This window comes from Camelus bactrianus, chromosome 6 (genome assembly GCF_048773025.1).
Source record: "Camelus bactrianus isolate YW-2024 breed Bactrian camel chromosome 6, ASM4877302v1, whole genome shotgun sequence".
In the NCBI taxonomy this organism is placed as follows: Eukaryota; Metazoa; Chordata; class Mammalia; order Artiodactyla; family Camelidae; genus Camelus; species Camelus bactrianus.
The window spans coordinates 86,741,288-86,755,730 of NC_133544.1; the positions used below are offsets into that span (position 1 = coordinate 86,741,288).

At 38.5% G+C, this 14,443-nt stretch overlaps 1 protein-coding gene across 3 annotated transcripts in view; it reads left to right on the forward strand.

Moving 5' to 3' along the window:
- Window positions 1-14,443, forward strand: part of GCNT3 (glucosaminyl (N-acetyl) transferase 3, mucin type) — a 53,028-nt gene that overhangs the window by 26,293 nt on the left and 12,292 nt on the right. The window lies entirely within an intron of this gene.

Genomic DNA, 14,443 nt, shown 5'->3' on the forward strand with positions numbered 1-14,443 from the left:
GTGTATATATACACATATATTCTTTTTCACTAAGGGTTATTACATAATATTGAATATAGTTCCCTGTGCTACACAGAAGAAATTTGTTTTTTAATCTATTTTTATATATAGTAGCTATCATTTGCAAATCTCAAACTCCCATATTTATCCCTTCCAACCCTGTTTCCCTGATAACCGTAAGATTGTTTACTACGTCTGTGAGTCTGTTTCTGTTTTGTAGATGAATTCATTAGTGTCTTATTTTTTCTTTTTCTTTTTTTTTTAGATGTCACATATGAGTGATATCATATGGTATTTTTCTTTCTCTTTCTGGCTTACTTCATGTTATGTGTGTTTGTTTCCTTTCCTTTGGATAAATGCCCAGAAGTGGAGTTGCTGGATCATATGGTAGTTCTAGTTTTAATTTTTTGAGGAATCTCCGTATGGTTTTCCATAGTGGCTGCACCATTTTACACTCCCACCAACAGTGTGCAAGGGTTTCCTTTTTTCCACATCCTCACCAACACTTATTTCCTGTCTTTTTGATACAGCCATTCTGATAAGTGTGAGGTGATAATTAGTGACGTTAAACGTTTTTTCGTGTACCTGTTGGGCATCTGTATGTCTTTTCACTATATGGAAAAATGTCTGTTCAAATCCTCTGCCCATTTTTTACCTGAATTGTTGTGGGGGTGGGGGCTTTGCTATTGAGTTATACAGGTTCTTTGTGTATTTCAGATATTCCCCCTACTAGATACATGATTTGCAAGTATTTTCTCCCATTTGGTAGGATGTCTTTTCATTCTCTTACTGGTTTCCTTTGCTGTGCTGAATCTTTTTAGTTTGATGTGATCCCATTTATTTTTGCTTTTGGTGTCAGATCCAAAAAAGTCTTCTCCAAAAACGATGTCAAGGAGCTTGCCTACTATGTTTTCTTCAAGGAGTTCTATGGTTTCAGATCTTATGTTTAAGTCTTTAATCCGTTTTGAGTTGATTTTTGGATAAGGTATGCGATTGTGGTCCAGTTTTATTCATTTTACCCCGCACCATTTATTTAAGAGATTGTTCTTTCTCTATTGTATGGTATTGCCTCTTTTGCCACAAATCATTGACTATATATCTGGGTTTATTTCTGGGCTCTCTATTCTGTTCCATTAATCTGTGTGTCTGTTTTTAATGCCACACCATACTGTTTTAATTATTACAATTTTGTAATATAGTTAGAAAGCAGGAAGCATGGTGTCTCCGGCTTTGTTTTTCTTTCTCAAGATTGCTTATTCAGGGTCTTTTGTGGTTCCATACAAATTTTAGGATGATTTATTCTATTCTCTAAAAAATGTATTGGAATTTTGATTGGGATTGCTTTGAATCTACACATTGCTTTGGGCAGTTCTGACTTTTTAATAATATTACTTCTTCTAATCCATGAACGTGGAATAATCTTTGAATATATTTGTGTCTTTTCCAACTTCTTTCATCATCTTACAGTTTCCAGTGTACAAGTCTTTCACCTCCTTGATTACATCTATTCCTAAGTATTTTATTCTTTTTGATCAATTGTAATGAGATTGTTTCTTTTTATCCCTTCTGATAGTTTGTTATTAGTGTATAGAAGTGATTTTTTAATACATTGATTTAGTAACCTGCAGCTTTACTGAATTCATGTGTTGGTTCTAATAGATTTTTTTTTTTTTGGTGAAATCTTTACAGCTTTCTATATACAATGTGTCATCTGCAAATAGTGACTATTTTATTTCTTCTTTTTCAATTTTTTTTAATTGAAGTAGAGTCAACCTGCAATGTTGTGTCAGTTTCTGATGTACAGAATAATGTTTCAGTCATACGTATACATATATATGCCTTTTCATAGTCTTTAAAAAATTTTTTCCTTTTCAATTTGAATGCCTTTTATTTCTTTTTCTTGCCTAACTACTCTAGCTAGGAATTTTAATCCTATTTTGAATAAAAATGGTGAAAATGGGCATCCTTGCCTTGTTCCTGATCTTAGAGGAAAAGTTCAGCTTTTCATCATTAACTATGACATTAGCTGTGGGCTTGTCATTCATGGCATTTATCATGTTGAGGGACATTCCCTCTGTACCCAGTTTGTTGAGAGCTTTTATCATACATGAATGTTGAATTTTGTCAAATGCCTTTTCTGCATCTATTAAGATAATCATATGTTTTTTATCCTTTATTTTGTTAATGTGGTGTATCACACTGATTGCTCTGTGAATGTTGAACAATCCTTGCATCCTTGGAATAAATCCCACTTGATCATGGTGTGTGATTCTTTTAATGTATTGCTGAATCTCGTTTGCTAATATTTTGCCGAGGATTTTTGCATCTATATTCATCAGGGATGTTGGCCTGTAACTTTCTTGCATCCTTGTTTGGTTTTACTATCAGGATAATCTGCCCCATAAAAGAAATTTGGAACTGTTTCCTCCTCTTCTTTTTTTTTTTGGAAGTTTGAGAAGAATTGGTATTAATTTTTCTTTGAATGTTTGGTGAAACTTACCAGTGAAGCTGTCTGGTCCTGACTTTGTTTATTGGGAGTTTTTGATTACCAGTTCAATCTCTTTACTAGTAATTGGTCTCTTCAGACTTTTTATTTCTCTGTAATTCAGTCTTGGTAGGTGGTATATTTCTAGGCATTTTTCCATTTCCTCTAGGTTGTTCAATTTGTTGGCACGTAATTGTTCACATTAGTCTCTTTTGATCCTTTGTATTTCTGTGGCATCAGTTGTTACATTTCTTTTTTATTTCTGATTTTTCTTGAGTCCTTCCTTTTTTTTTGATCTTGGTGAGCCTAACTAAAGGTTTATGAATTTTGTTTATCTTTCAAAAGAACCAGCTGTTTCATTGATCTTTTCTATTGTCTTTTTAATCTCTATTTTGTTTATTTCCCCTCTGATCTTTGGTCTTCCTTTTTTTTTTTTTTTTTTTTTTACTAACTTTGGGCTTCATTTGTTCTTTTTGTAGTTCTTTGAGTATCAAGTTAGTTTTTTTGTTTGAGATTTTTTTCTTGTCTTGTAGTAGTTATTTAAGCTATGAACTTCCCTCTTAAAACTATCTTTGTTGCATCCCGTAAGTTTTGTTATGTTGTATTTTCATTTATCTACAGGTTTTTAAATTTCTCTTTGAGTTTTTTGACCCATTGGCTTCTCTGTCACATGTTTTTAATCTATACATATTTGTGAATCTTCAAGTTTTCTAATTGTAATCGATTTCTAGTTTTATAATGTTGTACTTGGAAAAGATGCTATATGTGATTTCAATCATAAATTTAAACACTGGTTTTGTGGCCTAACCTATAATCTGTCCTGGAGAATGTTCCTCATGCACTTGAGAAGAATGTGTGTTTTGTTGCTTTTGGATAAAATGTTCTGTATAGATCTGTGAAGTGCTTCTGTTTCAACCTGCTTAAGGCCGATGATTGATTATTGATTTTTCCGTCTTGGTGATCTATCCATTGATGTAAGTGGGGTATTAAAGTTCCCTACTCCTATTGTATTGCTGTCTATTTGTGTGTGTGTGTTTTATTTATTTTTTTACTCATTATTCAGTAAAAGCTGTTACACTGTGAAGTATTATGTTCTAATATCCTTTTCAGTGGAAAGGTTTTCTAAGGAAATGGCTTGGAGCTTTCCTTCCACATTTATCAGATGCCTTTTCATGATTCTTTTCCATTTTTTGCAATTTTGGATCCAAATTGCGTGGCCCATTTTGGCAGAAGAGCAGAGATTATTAGATCAAGTCCCGTTGTTACAAGTCACAGAATTAGTTTTCACCAGTTCTACAGGGTAAAGTCATTTGCCTGTTCCCCAACTGGTAAGGAATCTAGAAAGGAGAGCTTTCATCCAGGACTGGGGATCTTTCTTCTTTTCCATTATCATCACTAACTCTGTTTCCACAACCAAGATTTCTAGAAGAAATTCAATCCAATTCCATCTTGATTTCCTTGTTGACTCCTTCCAGGCCACATGTTTCAAAATGGGACATGACAATGAGAATAAGCTGCAACTTGCTTATCTGCACTACGTCCGGTAAGAACCACCTATGCGTTGCTCTGATACGATTTCACGTCATCCTGGGCCACTAAGTAACCAATCCCTCCAGGAGCATGTCAGACTGTACAGCCAATGCTGCCACCCAGCACTGTATCCAGGGGCTGAACAAAGTGGAATATTCAAACAGGTCTGAATTTTTGTAGTTCTCCCAGAGGAACATTAATTTCAACAAACTTCCAAACCTTGGGAGGGTTAGCAGCTTGCAGTTTCTTTAGTCCTGCTCTTCCTGTGACTGGTCTATCTGGTCCGCTGAATTCTTCATCAGGACTACTGTTGTCAGCAGACTGCTGTCTGTTTCTCCCTTTAGGTCTGTTCATATTTGCTCCACGTTCTTACATGCTTCTCTGTTGGGTGCATAAATATTCACAAGTGTTACGTCCTCTTGTTGGATTGATCCCCTTTATCACTACGTGATGCCCTATTTGTCTTCGCTTTAAAGTCTATTTTGTGTCATAATATGTAGAACTACTCCAGCTCTGTTTTGATTTCTATTTGCGTATCTTTTGAATATCTCTTTCCATCCCTTCCTTTTCAGTTTGTGTGTGTCTTTACTTCTGAAGCAGGTCTCTTGGAGGCAACGCGTAGGTGGGTCTTATTTTGTATCCATCCAACCACTCTGTTTTTTGGTTGGAGAATTTATTCTATTTGCATTTAAGTCATTCGTTGATAGGTATATACTTATTCCGTCTTGTTGTCTTCTTGTTTTGTAATTTCTCTGTTCCTTTCTTTTCCTCTGCTCTCTTCCTTTGTGTTTGATGACTTTCTGTGGTGGTATGTTTAGAATCTTTACCTTTTGAGTATCTACTATTGGTTTTTGCTTTATGGTTACTATGTGGCTTACACAGAACAACGTGTATTCGCAACTTATATTTGCAACTTGTATTTGTACCAGTCTATTTTAACTTAAGTTTGAACTCATTCTAAAATCCCACATCTTTGCTCTCCCCCTCCAGTGTTTTATATGTTTGATATCACAGTTTTACATATTTTTGTCACGTGTATCCTTTAATTATTGCAGTAATTGTCTTACTACTTTTAAAAAAATCTTCATGCTAGCTTTGTAAGTGATTAATCCACTACCTTAACTATATATTTACTTGTATACTTTCAAATGTTTTCTTGTCCTTAATTAGCACCCTTTCAACTTAAGGAACACCCTGTAATATTTCTTGTAAGGCCAATTTAGTGGTGATGTCTCCTTTAGCTTTTCACTTGTCTGGAAAGCTCTTTATTTCTCCTTCAATTCTAAATGATAACTTTGCCAGGTACTCTATTCTTATTTATTATCCTTTCAGCACTTTGAATATATAGTGCCACTCCTTTGTGGGTGCAAATTTCCTGACAATAGTCTCATGAGGATCTAGTTTTTTCTTGCTATGTTTAAGATATTTTTCCTTGTCTTTAACTTTGGACATTTTAATTATGATGTGCCTTGGTGTGGGTCTCTTTGGGTTCCTCCTATTTGGGATTTTCTGGGCTTCCTGGATCTTGAGGTTGGGAATGTATTCAGCCATAGTTTCTTCAAAAAGTTCTTTGCCATTTTTTTCCTCTCCTGCTTCTGGAAGCCCTGTCATGTGAATGTCAGTCCACCTGATGTTCTCTCTTAAGACTCTTAAGCTATCTTCATTTTTATTCATTCTTTTCTCTTTTTGCTGCTCTGATTGGACAAGTTCCAGTGCCCTGCTTTGAGTTCATCGATCCTTACTTCTGCTTCATCCAGGCTGCTATTGAATCCCTCTGGTGTATTTTTCTCTGCAGTCATTGTATCCTTCAGCTCCATGACTTCTATTTGGCTCTTGATGATTAAAGAAAAAAAATTGGGGTAGGGGGGTAGGTTTTTTTTAAAAATTTATTTATTTTTCTAGTGGAGGTGTTGGGGATTGAACCCAGGACCTTGTGCATGCCAGCCACTCACTCTACCACTAAGCTATACCCTCCCCCTCTTTATATTTTCTATCTCTTTGTTGAAGTTCTCGCTGTATTCATCCATTTTTCTCCCAAGTTTGGTGGACATATTTATGACCATTTATTTGAACTCTTTTATCAAGTAAATTACTTATCTTTTCTGTGTTGTATTAAGGTCCCCCCGCCCTGAAGTTTTATCTTTTTCTTTCACTTGGAACATGTTCCTCTGTTTCTTTATTTTGTTTGACTCTGTGTGTGTTTCTATGTATTAGATAAAACAGCCATCTGTTGCAGTCTTTAAGAAGGAGCCTCTTATGGGAGATAAATGTTACTGTTTAACCCTGCACAGCTCTTGGTCATCTCTCAAACCTTTGTGATTGCCCAAGCAGCTTCTTTTTCATCGCTCCCAGTAGTTGAGGGCGTGCCAAGACCTGTCAGGGGCCCAAAGGGAAGGATGTCAGTCAGCACCTAGATGCAGGCTGATTAGAAGCCCGACCCTCAGGCAGCAGCTTTTAAAGTAGGCAAATATATGGAGTCCCGTGGGACTGTAAGTGTAAGCCTCACTGGCGAAAGCTTGGCAATTTGGAGATGTCCCATGGGAAGCCGCTGCAAAAACTGGGGCTCCAGGTGTGTGTCTAAGCTGCTTTCTGGGAGATACTGAGATGCTACAATGAGGCCAAGGGAGGCTGCAGAGATGATGTCCACCGGCCTGTGTTCCCTGAGAGCATCTCCACTGGCCTCTAGTTGTGAGCCAGACCTGAAGCTGGCCCTCAGGCTGAAGCTCCGGGACAAGTAAATAGGCCTCTTTCACGGAAAGACTGGGGGTGTTTTTTTTTTTTCAGTTTCAGTCTGCGGTCAGTGCCATGCCCTGTGGGTAGTAACTTGTCAGGGACTATCTCTTGAATTGTTACCACTGGTAGAGCCCAGGAATGCAAGTGCCCGCCCCCACCCCCGCCCTTGGCCACCAGAGCCAGGCAATCAAGAGTCACCCCTGGGCAGCAGACACAAAACCAGGGTGCCAGGTGTGTATAAGAGCTGGCTACGTGCTGTAGTGTGTATCAGAATTTCCTTCCTTTTGCACATTTTGTTTTATCCATTCATTCACTGATGATTTACAGTATTTTGAAAAAACAGCTTCACGTTGGTATAATCGACACACAGTAAAACAAAGTTCAGAGCACTGACATGTCAGTGTGACATGCATCATGCTGAACTACTGTCAAGGAGTTGGCCGTGAACTTGTGAGGGACTTACTGTGGAGTTTGAACAGACGTGGCTCCTTTTCCAGAGACAAGTGATTCAGTGGAGCTAAAACCCAAACTGTAAATGTAGCCAAATACGAAATACTGACTAAACCCCCAGGGTTCTTCATCCTCAAAAATTATGCCGTCCATGCTAAAAGTTAGAGCCCACGTTACAGGTCATTTGTGTCTAAATACGTTGGAAGGAGCTTTTTCAATAAGCAGAAAGTAAACATTCTAAATGACAAGAAAGCTTTGTGTCCAGCTTTAGTTGGTGGTGTTTGTTCTTCCTTAGTGGCCCATAAAGGAGAGATGCATGTTGAAGAGGAAGGTATAGTTCAGTGGTAGAGTGAGTGCCTAGCATGCGTGAGGTTCTGGGTTCAGTCCCCAGTCCCTCCGTTAAAATAAATAAATAAATAAACGTAATCCCCTCCCCCCAATTTTTTTTTAACATTTTTTATTGATTTATAATCATTTTACAATGTTGTGTCAAATTCCAGTGTTCAGCACAATTTTTCAGTCATTCATGGACATATACACACTCACTGTCACATTTTTTTCTCTGTGAGTTATCATAACATTTTGTGTATATTGCCCTGTGCTATACAGTGTAATCTTGTTTATCTATTCTACAATTTTGAAATCCCAGTCTATCCCTTCCCACCCTCCACCCCCCTGGTAACCACAAGTCTGTATTCTCTGTGAGTCTATTTCTGTCCTGTATTTACGCTTTGTTTTTGTTTGTTTGTTTGTTTGTTTGTTTTTGTTTTTTGGATTCCACATATGAGCGATCTCATATGGTATTTTTCTTTCTCTTTCTGGCTTACTTCACTTAGAATGACATTCTCCAGGAGCATCCATGTTGCTGCAAATGGCATTATGTTGTCGGTTTTTATGGCTGAGTAGTATTCCATTGTATAAATATACCACCTCTTCTTTATCCAGTCACCTGTTGATGGGCATTTAGGCTGTTTCCATGTTTTGGCTATTGTAAATAGTGCTGCTATGAACATTGGGGTGCAGGTGTCATCCTGAAGTAGATTTCCTTCTGGATACAAGCCCAGGAGTGGGATTCCTGGGTCATACGGTAAGTCTATTCCTAGTCTTTTGAGGAACCTCCACACTGCTTTCCATAGTGGCTGCACCAAACTGCATTCGCACCAGCAGTGTAGGAGGGTTCCCCTTTCTCCACAGCCTCTCCAGCATTTGTCATTTGTGGATTTTTGAATGACGGCCATTCTGACTGGTGTGAGGTGATACCTCATTGTAGTTTTGATTTGCATTTCTCTGATAATTAGTGATATTGAGCATTTTTTCATGTGCTTTTTGATCATTTGTATGTCTTCCTTGGAGAATTGCTTGTTTAGGTCTTCTGCCCATTTTTGGATTGGGTTTATTTTTTTCTTATTGAGTCGTATGAGCTGCTTATATATTGTGGAGATCAAGCCTTTGTCGGTTTCACTTGCAAAAATTTTCTCCCATTCCGTAGGTTTTCTTCTTGTTTTACTTCTGGTTTCCTTTGCTGTGCAGAAGCTTGTAAGTTTCATTAGGTCCCATTTGTTTATTCTTGCTTTTATTTCTTCTAGGAGAAGATTTTTGAAATGTATGTCAGATAATGTTTTGCCTATGTTTTCCTCTGGGAGGTTTATTGTATCTTGTCTTATGTTTAAGTCTTTAATCCATTTTGAGTTGATTTTTGTATATGGTGTAAGGGAGTGTTCTAGCTTCATTGTTTTACATGCTGCTGTCCAGTTTTCCCAACACCATTTGCTGAAGAGACTGTCTTTATTCCATTGTATATTCTTGCCTCCTTTGTCGAAGATGAGTTGACCAAAAGTTTGTGGGTTCATTTCTGGGCTCTCTATTCTGTTCCATTGGTCTATATGTCTGTTTTGGTACCAATACCATGCTGTCTTGATGCCTGTAGCTCTATAGTATTGTCTGAAGTCTGGGAGGGTTATTCCTCCAGCCTCTTTCTTTCTCTTCAGTAATGCTTTGGCAATTCTAGGTCTTTGATGGTTCCATATAAATTTTATTACGATTTGTTCTAGTTCTGTGAAATATGTCCTGGGTAATTGAATAGGGATTGCATTAAATCTGTAGATTGCCTTGGGCAGTGTGACCATTTTAACAATATTGATTCTTCCAATCCAAGAGCATGGAATATCTTTCCATTTTTTAAAGTCTTCTTTAATTTCCTTCATCCCCCCAATTTTTTTAAAAGAAAAAAGGGGGATGGATGTTTTAATCAACATCTTTGATTTGAAGAAAGGTGGTGGTTAGGAAAAAATCGGAAAGGGAGTTTCAAGCTACCGAGTGAGGCGTTTCTGGTCACCTTCTGCTTGAGATACCTTTTTCTCGTCCACCCTAAGCCTTAGGAGAAGCACAGGTAGCGGCAGCACAGGATGGGATCCCAGCTGGTCTGAAGACCCACCTGGTCGACCAGACCTAGACAATCCTATTTATATGTCATTACTAGTCCAAGCGGACACATTTCACATCCATTTAAACTGCAGTGGACCCTTGAACAGCACAGAGCTTAGGGGCACAGACCCCCACGCAGTCCAAACTCCAAGTATAACTTTACAATCCGTGTAACTCCACATCTGCAGCTACACAGCTGTGGATTCAACCAACCACGGGTTGTGAGGGACCACTGTATGTATTTATTGGGGGGAAATTCCACGTACAAGTGGACCTACGCAGTTCAAACCTGTGTTGTACAACGGTCAACTGTACGACCTCAAGCCTTGTGAGTTTTCCCTGAAATGAGAAAGCAAGGTCTAAATGCTCGGCCCTCCATACCTTTGAACAGCTGCGGAAGAGAGTTCAATCTCACTTGCTAGTAAATATTTATTGCCTCCCTGCTCACTTGTGGGGTTCCCGCACAGCACTTGATAAAGAGAGGGTCAGCATGAACTTGTCTTTCACTGCTCTCCATTCAGGGCCTGCTGTGCTGTTGGATTTTCAGTGGCTGTTGCCTGTGGAGGGGTTGGCTTGGTTAGATCAACCAAGTGGAGAAAAAGGAGGTAAAGGCAATGATTGGACTGAATTGATCACATATGAATTGAATTTGATCATCAGTATCACCAAATGATTTTATTTTTCATTTTATCCATTTCATTGCATTTTGTCCCAACAATTTGTTGGGCTCAAGTACTAGCCACAATCCTGGGTACTGGGGATATATAATGCATGAGATAGTCTTTTTAAAAATTAAAAAAAATGTTTTAATTGAAGTATAGTTAGTTTACAATGTGTCAATTTCTGGTGTACAGTATAATGTTTCAGTCATACATATACATATATATTCATTTCATATTGTTCTTCATGATAGGCTACTACAGGATATCGAATATAGTTTCCTGTGCTATTCAGTAGAAACTTGTTTATGTATTTTGTATGTAGTAGTATCTGCAAATCTCGAACTTCCAATTTATCCCTTCCCTCTCCCTTCTCCCACTGGTAACCATAAGTTTGTTTTCTGTGAGTCTGTTTCAGTTTTGTAAATAAGTTCATTATGTCTTTTTCTGTAGATTTCATATATAAGTGATATCATGTGGTATTTTTCTCTTTCTGACTTTCTTCACTTAGTATGACAATCTCCAGGTCCATCCATGGTGCAGCAAATGGCATTATTTCATTCTTTGTTATGGCTGAGTAGTATTCCATCATATATATATATATATATATATATATATATACACACACACACACACATATATATACCATAACTTTTTTATCCAGTCATATGTCAATGGATATTTAGGTTGTTTCCATGTCTTGGCTGTTGTAAATAGTGCTGTTACGAATATTGAGGTGCATGTATCTTTTCGAAGTAGAATTTCCCCCAGATATATACCCAGCAGTGGGATTGCTAGATCATAGTGTAAGTCTATTTTCAGTTTTTTAAGGAATCTCCATACTATTTTCCATAATGGCTGCATCAAACTACATTCCCACCAACAGTGTAGGAGAGTTCCCTTGTCTCCAAGATAGTCTTTATCTGCAAGAATGTGGCAGGACAAAGGAGTGAAGTAGTCGGGTGCAAACCCAGAGATTAAATGACTGTCGAGACCACGTTGTGGCAAGTGCTAAGAGGTTCAGGTTTGAAATTGGACGATCCTGGTATTTGAAGCTTGCTGCTTATAAAAGAAAATGAAAAAAATTCATAGAAACAAACATTAGGTCTCAGCCTAGACGTAACCTCTTTCAGGAGTTGTCGCTGACTCACATGTGTGCTTCCAAAGCACCTTATCAGATGACTTAACACATGGTCAAATACTTGCCTGTATTCTCCAGTAATCTATTACTTTCCTCGAGATAAGGGACCACCTTTGGTTCACCAGGAACATTCTCGTGTGCAGCACTGAAATGATAAATCTTCTTCGTGAATATATCCTAAAAAGAATGTAGTACTTGCTTCCTTTGATGAGTATCTTTTTCCCAAAGAACTTGTTGCTTCAAATTTAGGTTTTAAGTTAGGTTAGAGTTTTAAACTCTACCTTGGGGGAATGCTTAGAAGTAGCAAAATTTATTTTTTAAATGAAAAAAACTATGAAAAATGTGTTGTTAATCTACAGACATGCCGTAGATTACCATAAATTGTCTTCTCACGCTAGGAATATTTATTTTGGGGCCGGTAAATATTTATCTAGCATGGCACCTTTTGATACCTGCAGATAAGGGAGTCATCACAAATGAGGATGCAAAAGGAAGGCGAGGGTGTGGGGAAGCCTGCCGTCTGTATTGGGAGCCGGAATGGTAATTTCACAGTAGTATATTTGAGCAAGATCACTCGGAGGGGTTAAGCATGAAGGAACCTGGTTGCTGAGTGAATATGTCTGGATTTTATCCTCTGAGCCCATTCCCTGAGGAAAAGGAAATTCCTGGGGATTTCTTTTTAGCAGGGGAGTTGCACGGGCAGAGCTATGCTTCAGGGTGATAATCTAAAAACAGGAGAGGCCAGACTGGGGCAGAGGAATAACTCAAGAGGCTGCAGCTGCAGAACCTACAGGCAAGAAAGGAGAGCGGGGAGGATGCAGAGGGGATAGGGGAGGAATCCAGGGCCTTGGCCATCAGCTGAAAGACAGCTTTGCTCACTGATCTGCATATACTCAGTGCCTGGGAATCATTGCTCCATAAACATTTTAGTGAATGAACATTTGTTTGTCTTTGTTGTTTGGTGTTAATGAAGGACTCAGACTCAGTCACGTTCCTTGTCAATTCGCAGATCTCGTTCTCGAGATGCTGGTGACTGAAATAAACGCACAGCCTGAAAGTTGAGAGTTACGTTTTACTTGGTGGACAATTCTGAGGACTCGAGCTGGGATGACAGCCTCTCAAATTGGCTCTGAGGGACTGCTCGGAAGAGGTAGGGGAGGAGCTAGGATATATAGGAGCTTTACAACAAAGACCAGGTAGTTGGAACATGAAAACCAGTTAAAGAATTTAGCGCTTTTCTCTGTATGGGAGGAAGCAAACATTTGGGCTCATTGAATTCATTCCTTTGACAAGCACCTATCTATCTAGGGCCAGTATCCTGTCCTTTCTTATTCTGAGTCCCCTCAGAGTGCACCATTGTGAGTGGCTGCAGAGGCTGGGCTGCAGGTTTGTCTTCACTGGGGGGTGGCGGCAGCCGCTGATGACTTGATGGCTTCAGCATTCTTTGTTTACTGATATGGCTTGCAGTTTTTCATTCACAATACCCAAATAATTTCTACGCAGTAGAAGACAGATCCCAAATGTTATGGTTTTATATTATCTTGTATGGCATTAGCCAGTTGTGTATCTAACCTAGGAACCTGTCTCTAACCTTCCTTTATAAATGTGTACAAAGCAGTGAGGATATAGCTCAGTGGTAGAGTGTATGCTTAGCATATAGGAGGTCCTGGGTTCAATCTCTGGAATCTCCACTAAAAATCAGTCAATCAATCAACCTAATTCCACCCCCAACCAATAAATAAATAAAATAAGAAAAAAAGATGTTTAAAAAGATTTTTTAAAATGTGTTCAAATAGCCAGTTTCTTAAGATGCTTCTTTTTATGTTTTTGTTTTTATTTTTAAATTAAATTAAAAAATTTTAATTGAAGTATAGTTGAATTAAAATGTGTTAGTTACTGACGTACAGCAAAGTGATTCAGTTATACATATATATTCTTTTCTATTATGGTTTATTACAGGATATTGAATATCGTTCCCTGCACTATACAGTAGGACCCTTGTTGGTTATCTATTTTATATATAATAGTTTGTATCTGCTAATCTCAAACTCCTAATTTATCCGTCCCCTACCATCTTTCCCCTTTTGTAACCATAAGTTTGTTTTCTTTGTCTGTGAGTCTATTTCATAAATAAGTTCATTAGTGTCATTTTTTAGATTCCACGTATAAGGGATATTGTACGGTATTTGTCTTTCTGGGTTACTTCACTTGCGTGATAATCTCTCAGTCCATCTGTGTTGCTGCAAATGGCATTATTCCAATCTTTTTATGGCTGAGTAATATTCCATTGTATCCCTATACCACATCTTTTTTATCCACTCAACAAGATGCTCTTTGAACCAGCTTTACTATCTTACTGCTTTTCTCATCCATTAGTGAGCAGAGTAAGTGTCTTAAGCATGTTCAGTGTATATTTGTGAATAGTTTTTAACTTTTGTGAGTTACACTTAGCATGATGCACTTTGCCTTTCAAGGCTGGCATGTCCTGCAGTTGCCTTTGTGAACTTTGGGTCAGAAGGTTCCTGGTTTTCAGAATTGGTTTCCAAGCCTTCTCAGACCTGTCTCCGTGGTGCTTTTAAATTCTCCCTGTCTCTCACAGCCCTCCCCTCTTCCTGTCCCCACTGGCCAACCACTGAGCTGGTGGGGCCGTCGTCATTTCCACTTGGACCACTGCAATGTTTGCCCAGTTGGCCTTCCCACTGCCAGTCTTTTCCTCCTTCCTTCCATCCCTGGTGAGCTCTGCCACCAAATAAGGATTTTCGGCCTACAACTCTGACATGTGGCTCCTGGGACAAAGACACCAGACAGCTGTGTCACAGAATTTCTGAACCGAAAGAGCTTGTATTTCAGACTTGGGGTTAGGGGTTAAGAATGAGGTTTAGGGTTAGGGTTCCTACACAGTGAAGAAACTGAGGCCCAGAGAAGCCAAGTAACTGATTAAAGTCACACAGTGAAAGAGTGGAATCTTTCTGAAGAGGTTAGTAAGCAGATTGAATGGCCTTGGGACAGTCCCTGGAAATT